This window comes from Drosophila albomicans, unplaced genomic scaffold, assembly GCF_009650485.2.
Source record: "Drosophila albomicans strain 15112-1751.03 unplaced genomic scaffold, ASM965048v2 utg000259l_pilon, whole genome shotgun sequence".
NCBI lineage: Eukaryota > Metazoa > Arthropoda > Insecta > Diptera > Drosophilidae > Drosophila > Drosophila albomicans.
The window spans coordinates 2,857-13,721 of record NW_026263681.1 but is presented as its reverse complement, the minus strand read 5'-3'; positions in this window follow the sequence as shown (position 1 = coordinate 13,721).

Here is a 10,865-nt window from a genome sequence, read left to right as displayed (position 1 = left end):
CTTTTGTATGGGCAAAAACGCCTGCTATGTAGGTATTGTATGTATGCGTATACGTATACATAGAGGCACTGCGATAGCTCTGGTGTAGAGTGCAAGCCGAGCATGTTGTGGTGCTCGGGTTCGAGCCCGCTCGGGGTACAAAATCGTATTTACAATTTTTTTATTAATCGTAATGCTCAAAGAAAATAAGAGTCTTAAGCAAAGGAACCATGAAATGGAGAAGGAAATTCGGTCTTTACGTCAGCAGCTGGAGGAATATAAGCAATTGGATATGTCTCTCAGCAAAATTTTCACAGAGACCCATTTGAAAATATTAGAGAACGGAGGAAAGCGATCTCTACAGACATTTCTGCTGCGATTTGTCTGCATACATCGGGCCTCGTGCGTAAAGCCATTTTTACAAGAAAGGTTATCCTTTGGCCAGTCGAACCACGCTGTATAGGTGGTTAGCAGAAGTCCCAATTAAAACGGGTACCCTGTATGTGGTCATTGACCTTATGGACGACGAAGATATGATTGAAGAGGATAAGGTATGCGTTTTATCTTTCGACGAGATGAAGATTACTGCTAGTTTCGAATATGACAGCTCAGCCGATGTGGTCTATAAACCAAGTAATTACGTACAATTGGCTATAGTTCGTGGGTTGAAAAAGTCATGAAAACAGCCAGTTTTCTTTGACTTTGATACTCAAATGGATGCGGATACCCTAAATGACATTGTAAGCAAACTCCACAGAAGATTTTATCCAGTAGTAGCCATTGTGTCTGATTTGGGACCGGGAAACCAAAAGTTATGGAGACAACTGGGTATATCGGAAAGTGAGTTTGAAATAAATATTTAACACAAGTGTAAATGCAAAAAGTTTTTTTCGACACCAACGCACGAGTCCAAGGCCATTTCCAAATCTATGGGGTTGTCAACATTAGGCACACAAATAGCAGGAGGCTTAGCGATCGTTTTCTGGGTATGTTCATACTCATTGACATCTACAGTGTGTTTCTGGTTCGTCGTCCAAACCAATTTCTTGTGAGTCCATCTGCATTACATGGCTAGCTTCTTCGTCCAGAGCTGCAAAACGGTTATTGCTTAGTGCCGCTGTCTTGGAAGTGGATGCGGAATAGTCAATTCTCTCACTTGGACTTTTCGCGACCTTCAGCTTAGCTTTAGTAATAGTTTTGGGTGGGCTTGCAGAAACTTTAAGCTTCTTGCTTATATGCTGCTCACGGGATTGAAACGAGCATTTTTTCTTTCGAGCCATTGTTGTGAAGAAGTCACTCAACGATGTGTTAGCGGTCGATGAAGCCAAAGCCGTGGAAACATTGGGTCCCACTGTAGAAGCCACAGTATAAGTAGAAGCAGATATCGAACTGCTTTTGGAAATAGATATTGTGCAGGTAACGCTGGTATCGCTGCTGGTTGTAATTGTCAGAGACGAATTTGATAAACTTGCCGGTTTGCTATGGTAATAATCAGCGTAAAATTTGGTTGCGTAAAGATCGAGGGCTTACGCCAGCAATTTCCTTCATCTCTCCCAGCTTAAATTGCCTATTGCTAGGCAACGGCTGCGACGATGAGTCTCCATCCATAATTACAATTGATCTTATTTACAAGTAAATAAGCAATTGTAAACAAACTCCAGAACGTTTGGTGGAACTGTACCAACCTCTCGCTAGCGCAAAGCGCAGGGCGAGAGGTAAACAAAGTGCTGTTGAAGCCTCGCTTATAGCTGTAAAGTACCGCAATAAGCTGCCGCCACCGCAAGCAGTGGCTATAAATAGATCGCGTAAACGAAGGAAGCACAAAGAAGAGATTGTGAAGATCACTTGCGGAGATCTGTTTAGCGCACGTCCGAATGCAACGAGGCGAGGGCTGAGACTGGGGAAGTCACTTGCAAGGGTGTATGTGTAGTTGATGGCCCACCACAAGTAATTCCAATGGCGAATGCGATGTCGATGTCGATGTCGATGTCGACGTCGACGTCGACGTCGATGTTGACGCTTGCGCAGCAGTTGTTCTGCTTTTCCCTTTGTTTACATTCTGCTTGACCGCCATTTTGATTTGATTTTGCTGAAGCTTTTGTTTTTGTATTTGCGCTTAACGCTGCTGCTGATGACAATTTTTGGTGCTTCGGCTTTGCGCCTTCGGCTGCACTCGTGCGCTGACCCGATCGCCGACCAAAACCATTCAAAGTATGTAACTGCTTCCATTGCGTCTGGTGGAATTTAGTTCGCCAGTTTTTCAAAGTTTTTTTTTTGTTTACTTTTAGTTGTGGCCACAAACAAAAAATTTGATTTCCTATTGATGGGGGAAAAGCATCGGAATTTGTCGATTGGCAGACAAATGTCAGATCAGAAACTAGTACATGTCAATCGGTTAAAGTAACGACAAAGGCACTCACAAGTAAGGCAACACTGAATTTGGTCATTTCGAGGATATATGTAAACGTCATTGGTTGTTGGAGAATCGACGCATCAACATGTCAGGTGAGTTTGCTAACTGTGTGAATATTATAATAAAAGTTGTGTAATAAAATAAAAATTTTGTGCAAGCTGCGCAAGTGTACCGCGAGCACACTTACATAGATATTTGCATGCGCAAAGAAAAAAGAATAGGTCGCTGAGTGTGTGAGCTGTGTGCGTGAGTGAGCAGTATAGTGTGTGTGTGTGATTAATTTTTAATGCATTTTCATGCTGTAGAAATGACTTGTAAAAAAAAATTAAGAAAACAAAATGGGCCGTCACGTAAAGTGCTTATTGTATGCGTAAAGTGTGAAACAAAAACTGTGTTTCGAATAAAAACGCGTTCAAAGTTTTGATTTGCATTAACGATCCCAACAAAAAACTCGAATTGAGGGTACGAATTATATGTGTGTGTATGCACATTAATACACGTACATATGTTACATAGATATGTATATATGTATTACATAATATATACATACATACTTAAATACAATATGTAGCCCATGTGTGCATGCAAATAAGCGACACTGCAGAAATAGTATAAAATGTGAGGTTTCTTCAGGCAGGCTTTGATGTTCTATTAATTTCAATTTATTAATTATAAGATATTATATTATTATATTATTATTATTATTATTATATTATTATTATTATTATTTATTATTATTATTATTATTATTATTATTATTATTATATTATTATTATATTATTATTATTATTATTATTATTTTATTATTATTATTATTATTATTATTATTATTATTATTATTATTATTATTATATTATTATTATATTATTATTATTATTATTATTATATTATTATTATTATTATTATTATTATTATATATTATTATTATTATTATTATTATTATGTATTTATTATTTTATTATTATTTATATTATATTATTATTATTATTTTATTATTAATTATTATTACCATTATTATTATTATATTATTATTATTATTATATATTATTATTATTATTATTATTATTATATATATGCTTAACTTAGAGTTACCAGATTATCATTTTGTTGCTTACGTTAATTCGTTAATTTCAAACACACCCCCTCAAAATGGTAATCTTAAATACTTATTAATCCTAATGATGCACTACATTCATTGTGCTTTTGGCCGCCTAGGCCTTTCGTTAGAACATCTGCAGGCATACGCTCTGTCTGCATATACTCCACAGAAATGTCGCCACTCTTATGCATCTCCTGGATAAAGTGGTGCCGCACGTCTATGTGTTTTGTGCGAGGATGGAATCCAAAACCTTTGACCAAGTGCTGAGCGCTTTGATTGTCATTGAAGATGCTCACGCACTTAAACTTTAGACCAATCCTGTTCAAAAGCGCCTTCAAGTATAAAGCTTCCTTCACTGCCTCGGACATGGCTAAATACTCCGATTCTGTGCTTGATAATGCAACAGTACGTTGCTTGCGCGCCTCCCAACTTATGGCGGCGCCTGCCAATACAAATGCTTGACCGGAGTAGGAACGTCGATCTGTCAAGTTTCCTCCCCAATCAGCGTCGACCACACCATATAGATCATCTCCCGTCTGCTTGAAGAGAAGTCCAACCGTCTTTGTACCGCTTAGGTACCGAAGGATGCGTTTCTGCTTTCCAGTGGTCGACCGTGTAACATGAGTTGAACTGACTCATAAAATTTACCGCATATGCTATATCTGGTCGTGATGTAACTGCAAGAAACATTAAAGATCCAATTAAGTTTTGATAAGGATACTTTTTCATTTCGTCTTCGCTTGGATGCTCTGGTCTTCGCAATGTTGACTTTGATTCAATGGGTGATATCGCCGGTTTGCAATCACTCATTCCAAATCTCTTAAGTACAGCCTTGATGTACTTTTCTTGAGAAATGAAAACTTCACGTTTCTTCTTGTCCTGTTTGAATTCGATACCCAAGCACGTTTTCACTGCACCGAAATCCTTCATCTTAAATGCCTTGCTGAGATGTGCCTTCGTTTGCTGTAGCCATACTGGATGATTTGAGGCGAGTAACAAATCGTCCACGTAGATCGTGACTATTAGAAGTTTTTCGTCTTGTCGTTTAACAAATAAACATGGATCCTGCTCCGTGGGTTCTAGTCCGATTTCTTGTAACTTCTTTGTAAGTTTACAATACCAACGTAATCCGGACTGCCGTAGTCCATATAGTGCTCGCTTCAATAAGCACACCGGATCTCGAATTACTTTTAAGGCTTTTCGCCATTCCTTGGCTGCTTTCACGTACTCGTCTTCAGGACGTTGTTGTTTAGATCCAATTGGGCTACCAGATTTTAGCTTTTCCATAAACTCATTGAAGTTCTCCGGGATGTTCATGTAAACTTCCTCTTCCAGCTCTCCGTTAAGGTATGCTGTGACCACGTCCATTTGGTGGATTTCCATATCAAATTCTGCTGATAAAGCAGCTAACAATCTCACGGACGTGAATCGCGCCACAGGCGAATACGTTTCATGAAAATCCTCTCCGGGCTTCTGCGCATAACCTTTTGCGACTAAGCGGGCCTTCTTCTTGCCTGATACGCTGCCGTCATCTTTTGTTTGGAAAACCATCTTGTTTCCAATTACTTTGCGTTCCTTTGGTCGTTCAACAATTTGCCAGGTCTTGTTGAGAATTTGTGCCATGAATTCGTCTTCCATAGCTCTTATCCAGTTATCAGCGTTGTCACTATTTTGTGCTTCTGTAATAGTCAAAGGATCATTTGATGTTACAGCGAATGCCATTTCGCACTCTTCAAATGCATCCTCGGATGATGCTTCATTTACATCCTGGTCTTCTTGACTATTTTCGGGAACCTCGATTCTTTGCTGATAGACTTTGCGGGGGTCTTCCGCGCTTACCAGTCCTTATCGTCTTGGGACGTCCTCTACCATGTCTCACGGCTGAATTGCCTCTTCGGCTGTGCCCTCGTCACTCGATGAACTGTCTTCCGGTTCGTTTGCGATACTGTCCAGCTGCATATCGATGCAGTCTTCTGGTTCATCATAGAACTCGTCAAATGCACTCTTGAATCCTGAAACATTCATAAATTTGACGTCATTGCTGATTATAAGCGTGCGTCGCTGGGGGGAATACAATCGATAGGCTTTCGATTCTGTAGCATATCCCAGTAGTATACATTCTTCTGATCGCGACTCAAACTTTCCCTTGTTTTTTCCTTTTATCAAAGCGTAGGCCTTTGTGCCAAATGTTCGCATATATGCCACTGTCGGGACTTTTTCAGTCCAGTAAGTATATGGAACGTCTCCAGATAACGCTTTCGTAGGACATCTATTCCGGATATACGATGCCGTGTTGATCGCTTCCGCCCAGAACGAAGGTGGTGCTCCTGATTGTTTCATCATACACCTGGCCATCTCTACTAATGTCCTGTTTAGTCTTTCAGCTATACCGTTTTGTTGCGGCGTATAAGGAGCAGTCAACCGGCGGCCAATACCATGCTTCTTCAAAAAATCATCGAAATATTTGTTTCGAAATTCCGTGCCATTATCGGATTGCAGATTTTTGATTTTGCGGCCTGTAATATTCTCAGCAGAAGATTTATAAGATTTAAATGCTTCGAATACTTCTGATTTTTGTTTCAGAAAATAAATCGAGCAATAACGAGAATAATCATCTATAAACGTTACGAAATACTTATTTCCGCTTAACGATTGAGTTCGCATTGGTCCACACACATCACTGTGGACGATTTCCAATGGCTGCTTTGACCTCTTCTCCTTCGCGTTCTTGTAGTGGTTTGCTGTCTGCTTTTCGCTTATGCAAATCTCACACTTCGACATCTTTGCGTTCTCGCCAATAATCATTCCGTGCACTTTACCAGTCTTTGACATGCCCCTTAGATCACATTCATTTAAATGGCCCATACGGCTATGCCAGATATTTATGTCACTTTCTTTGTCATTTACATTGTTTGCTTCATGTTCTTTGGCATTCAAATAATACAGGTTTCCGTATCTTTTTGCACGAAGCCACACTTCTTTATTATTTTTCATAATAACTGCTTCATTTTTACGAAAACGCACTTCATAACCTTTGTCCGTGATTTGGGAAACCGACAGCAGATTTTGTCGTAGTTCAGATACATACAAGACTTTTTTCAGTATGATCTCATGGTTCTTCTGCTTCTCTTTAACTTCGATATTTACGTCACCGACAGCTTTTACCGTTGCTGTATTGTTATTTGCCAAATGCAATGTTTTCACGGTTTCTTCAACGTTCTCGAACATATTCTTATTAGAACTCATGTGTGCCGTACAACCGCTGTCTAGGCACCACATATTACTTTTTCCTTCTATGTTGTACACATTTTCACATACACTATTTAGCGCTTCCTTTTTATTATGTGCTTTACTTTCGGTTTGCCCGTTCTTCTCATTTGGTTTCGATTTACTTCGACAGTCGCGCGCGAGATGACCGATTTTATTGCATGTATAACATTTTCTCGTTTCTCTTTGTTCTTTTTCTGCTTTACCGCCGCCTTTTCGGCGACTTGCATACAACGCACTTTGTTCTTCGCGCTCACTTTTGCCTTTGCGCGCTTCTGCTTCTTCTAATATTTTCACACGCAGAATATCAGGGTTTGGCAATTCATCACGTGTCTCTATTGCGCATCGAAATGTTTCATAGGAATCCGGCAAACTATATAACAGAAGAATCGCGAGCAGATCGTCGCCAATGGCTACACCAATTTCTTTCAATTTCTTTACCGCATCAAAGAAATCATTTATATGTTGTCGCGCGTCACTACCTTCAGTCATACGGGACAAAGCTACACGTTTGAGCAAACTGGCTTTTCGCACTGGTCCCTTCGATTGAAACGTTTCTTGCAGTTTCAACCAATATTCTCTTGCCGATTCACAGTTTTCAATTAACGCCAATTCAGATGGGCTGATTGACAATAGGATGTCTGCACGAGCTTTCTCATCTTGCTTTTTCCAAGCTGCTTGCTCAGCCTCCGCATCTGGGCACAATTTTGAGCCGTTCACATATGCCCATAGATCGCTCTTCACGAGTATGGCACTCATCTGCAATTTCCACGTGTCATAGTTCTCCGCGTTTAGCGGCTCTATTTTAATAAACGCACTTGCCATTTTTCACGGCTTATTGTTCACAACACTTTCTGTCTTATTTACCTGCACTAGGGATACTGGGCCCATAACCTGTTGGAATTTGGTCCAACGATCAGATCGCAGTAGTGCAAATAAATAGACAAGAGTTAATTACGCGGAAATTATAATAAATGTTTATTATACAGCCAATTCATTTGCTGTGTTCTTTTCGACTTCACGGCTCAAAGCGAACTACTCTTATTTCACAACATTCTATGTCTATGGTGAAATACAATACAAGGATGCCAGATTAATATATGCTTAACTTAGAGTTGCCAGATTAACATTTTGATTCTTACGCTAATTCGTTAATTTTCAAACATTATTATTCTTAATTTTACATCGCAGACAATAATGAGACAGTGTCGCAGCAGCCACCGGATGCACTGGAGCAACGTCAAATATTTTTAAAAGAGTTGAAACGTATAATTATTCAAGCGCGCGTTAACCGAACGCTTGATTGGTTGGTTCAAAACTTAGGGAGTGCAAGCGATTCACTCATGGAACAAATAGATGATAAATTGAATACGTTGGTAACACTCCTGCTAACAAATAATAGCAATGATGCTCAGCAGCAGCCGAAGGAAACAACCCGATGACTGGAAGTGACCCTGTTCACATCGAAAATAGTGTGAAAGCGGTAGAAATTTCCGGCGTTAAAACATACTTGTTACACAGAAATTAAACAGTCAGTTTAAAAATAAAAAAAAAATAAAAAAACATGTTTAGATTTTGTTTTGAAATTCAATTTATTTAGGGATTGCGCTTTTGATGCACATGTGCTATAATCAATCGAAACACGCTAGCTAACATACAACAATACAATAAAACAATAAAGCTAACCTGTCCTCACGTTTGGGCGCCCAATTAATATAATTAAACTGTAGCGTACAACGAAGCTAGTTCGCTGAAGGAAGCTGGTGTAATGTAGCGCCATGAAAGGCGTACGCGATCGCTTATGGTTTACTCATAATATTAAATGCCAGCTAAAATGGAAATGCGCACCCCCGGTGGTGGTAGAGCGCAAGACTTGCACTACAAGCCGAACATGTTGCGGTGCTCGGGTTCGAGCCCGGTCGAGGTACAAACTTCTTCTTTTTTTAATCGTATTTACAATAGTTATAAATCAAAATTGTGGATGTTATTAAAGAAATACTTTTGTATGGGCAAAAACGCCTGCTATGTAGGTATTGTATGTATGCGTATACGTATACATAGAGGCACTGACGCGATAGCTCTGGTGGTAGAGTGCAGCCGAGCAAGTTGTGGTGCTCGGGTTCGAGCCCGCTCGGGGTACAAACTTTTTTTTTTAATCGTAATGCTCAAAGAAAATAAGAGTCTTAAGCAAAGGAACCATGAAATGGAGAAGGAAATTCGGTCTTTACGTCAGCAGCTGGAGGAATATAAGCAATTGGATATGTCTCTCAGCAAAATTTTCACAGAGACCCATTTGAAAATATTAGAGAACGGAGGAAAGCGATCTCTACAGACATTTCTGCTGCGATTTGTCTGCATACATCGGGCCTCGTGCGTAAAGCCATTTTTACAAGAAAGGTTATCCTTTGGCCAGTCGAACCACGCTGTATAGGTGGTTAGCAGAAGTCCCAATTAAAACGGGTACCCTGTATGTGGTCATTGACCTTATGGACGACGAAGATATGATTGAAGAGGATAAGGTATGCGTTTTATCTTTCGACGAGATGAAGATTACTGCTAGTTTCGAATATGACAGCTCAGCCGATGTGGTCTATAAACCAAGTAATTACGTACAATTGGCTATAGTTCGTGGTTGAAAAAGTCATGAAACAGCCAGTTTTCTTTGACTTTGATACTCAAATGGATGCGGATACCCTAAATGACATTGTAAGCAAACTCCACAGAAGATTTTTATCCAGTAGTAGCCATTGTGTCTGATTTGGACCGGGAAACCAAAAGTTATGGAGACAACTGGGTATATCGGAAAGTGAGTTTGAAAATAAATATTTAACACAAGTGTAAATGCAAAAAGTTTTTTTCGACACCAACGCACGAGTCCAAGGCCATTTCCAAATCTATGGGGTTGTCAACATTAGGGCACAAAATAGCAGGAGGCTTAGCGATCGTTTTCTGGGTATGTTCATACTCATTGACATCTACAGGTGTTTCTGGTTCGTCGTCCAAACCAATTTCTTGTGAGTCCATCTGCATTACATGGCTAGCTTCTTCGTCCAGAGCTGCAAAACGGTTATTGCTTAGTGCCGCTGTCTTGGAAGTGGATGCGGAATAGTCAATTCTCTCACTTGGACTTTTCGCGACCTTCAGCTTAGCTTTAGTAATAGTTTTGGGTGGCTTGCAGAAACTTTAAGCTTCTTGCTTATATGCTGCTCACGGATTGAAACGAGCATTTTTTCTTTCGAGCCATTGTTGTGAAGAAGTCACTCAACGATGTGTTAGCGGTCGATGAAGCCAAAGCCGTGGAAACATTGGGTCCCACTGTAGAAGCCACAGTATAAGTAGAAGCAGATATCGAACTGCTTTTGGAAATAGATATTGTGCAGGTAACGCTGGTATCGCTGCTGGTTGTAATTGTCAGAGACGAATTTGATAAACTTGCCGGTTTGCTATGGTAATAATCAGCGTAAATTTGGTTGCGTAAAGATCGAGGGCTTACGCCAGCAATTTCCTTCATCTCTCCCAGCTTAAATTGCCTATTGCTAGGCAACGGCTGCGACGATGAGTCTCCATCCATAATTACAATTGATCTTATTTACAAGTAAATAAGCAATTGTAAACAAACTCCAGAACGTTTGGTGGAACTGTACCAACCTCTCGCTAGCGCAAAGCGCAGGGCGAGAGGTAAACAAAGTGCTGTTGAAGCCTCGCTTATAGCTGTAAAGTACCGCAATAAGCTGCCGCCACCGCAAGCAGTGGCTATAAATAGATCGCGTAAACGAAGGAAGCACAAAGAAGAGATTGTGAAGATCACTTGCGGAGATCTGTTTAGCGCACGTCCGAATGCAACGAGGCGAGGGCTGAGACTGGGGAAGTCACTTGCAAGGGGTGTATGTGTAGTTGATGGCCCACCACAAGTAATTCCAATGGCGAATGCGATGTCGATGTCGATGTCGATGTCGATGTCGACGTCGACGTCGACGTCGATGTTGACGCTTGCGCAGCAGTTGTTCTGCTTTTCCCTTTGTTTACATTCTGCTTGACCGCCATTTTTGATTTGATTTTGCTGAAGCTTTTGTTTTTGTATTTGCGCTTAACGCTGCTGCTGATGAC